The following is a 1,619-nucleotide window of genomic DNA, read 5'->3' on the forward strand; positions in this document are numbered from 1 at the left end:
GAAAAGGATACACTTAAACACTGGTGCTCTCACGAACCTTTTTACGGAAGAAGTGTGCGGGAGATAAGCTGAAAATCAACTCTAAAGGGAACCTACCCACGAATACTCAATACCTTTCAAGAAAAAAGGGCCAAAATTACCTTTTGCATGGTCTAGCGATAGAGTACACCGAGCTGTAACGACAACAGCAGTCCGATAACGATCTGTAGGAAACCTCACTGAACCGAAACGCAAGTGACAGAAGCTGCTTCCACATCAACTTGACTATCTCGAACAGTATCAGATCACCGATCACAGATAAGGCAATGATAAAAGAACTCTTCACACTATTTTAATGGAAGTATAATAACGATTCATCGTAGGTTTACAATCTCAAGATAGTCCAAAAGCAAGTCTTGACACACTAATTCTAGACTGGATCTCTTAGCAGAGTCGGAGAACTCGAAATCTTACGGCAGTAAGATCTTTTCGAACAATTTGCGCACAGGTTGTAACCTTGCAAGAAGGTTAAAGTAAATACGATGAATTCACCGCTTCAAAACGTTTTTAAAAGCTTAACAGATCTTTCCGAAGTGACTGAATGAAATACCTGTGTAAAATGGTTGGCTAATCGCTTGCACTCAACACAACTTCTATGTGCTCTTCCACCGCGACACAATATGGCCGACGGTACAAGTCCTGATCTGAAGTAAGATGAGCGCAAACTCTTATGGGATTTTTGGCCGCTGGCGCGCTTTATTGCTCGATGTTCAAAAAAATCTCGTCTTAATCGTTCGTCGTTTTCAGGGCAAAACAACGTCTTTGGTTTTTTAACTTTGTTGCAATATTTAACTGAATATTGACATTTCATCTGTCGGGTCAGGAAGCCTTCTTTGTCGGGTTCCTGAGAACGTATCTATTTTGACTTCAGGGTGAACTATTTCCACAAACGCGAGGTTGAGCGGCCATGTAATTGAAAGTCTGAACATCCATGAGATACAAAAACAGACTTGCGAATTTTCGCAAATCACAATGCTGACAAGCACAAAAGCAGAAGAAATGGTTAAATAAATTTGAAGTTTGTTACTATCTGAATGTTTTTGGGTGAGAATAAAGGGATATATTGCCACGCAAATGATGTAATTTTATGACACTCAAAATTCGCACAAAGCGTGAGTTTCATGTAAACAATCTTTGTACTAGCAAGTCATTGCAATAAATTGGATTAAACAGGAAGTTAAAGAAATATTGTTGGCTTCCCAAATAAATTTAATTTAAGCGTCTTTCTGTTGTGTTAACATAATTAAATATAAATATACCATGCGGCCTAGTGAGTTTGTTATTCATGTCTGTCATAAACTTGATTTCCACTCTCAAAATTACCTCCAGAACTTACTTTTCGCATAGAATAAGCTTTAAGAATGATGTTCTTGTCTTCTGTGGTGATACTTGACGATTCGGGAACATTCTGTGAAAAAAATATTTATAACGGGTCACACGCGCAACTTGATCGCCCGAACTTGCCCTATTATGTATAACATCCACTTGGTCTTTTGACATCTCATTGAAAAAAACTCGTAAAAAATTCGCGGACCGGTCGATTTCTCTGAAATTTGAAAGGATGATTGCTAACGAATATA

The sequence above is a fragment of the Montipora capricornis genome, chromosome 6, assembly GCF_036669925.1.
Source record: "Montipora capricornis isolate CH-2021 chromosome 6, ASM3666992v2, whole genome shotgun sequence".
NCBI lineage: Eukaryota > Metazoa > Cnidaria > Anthozoa > Scleractinia > Acroporidae > Montipora > Montipora capricornis.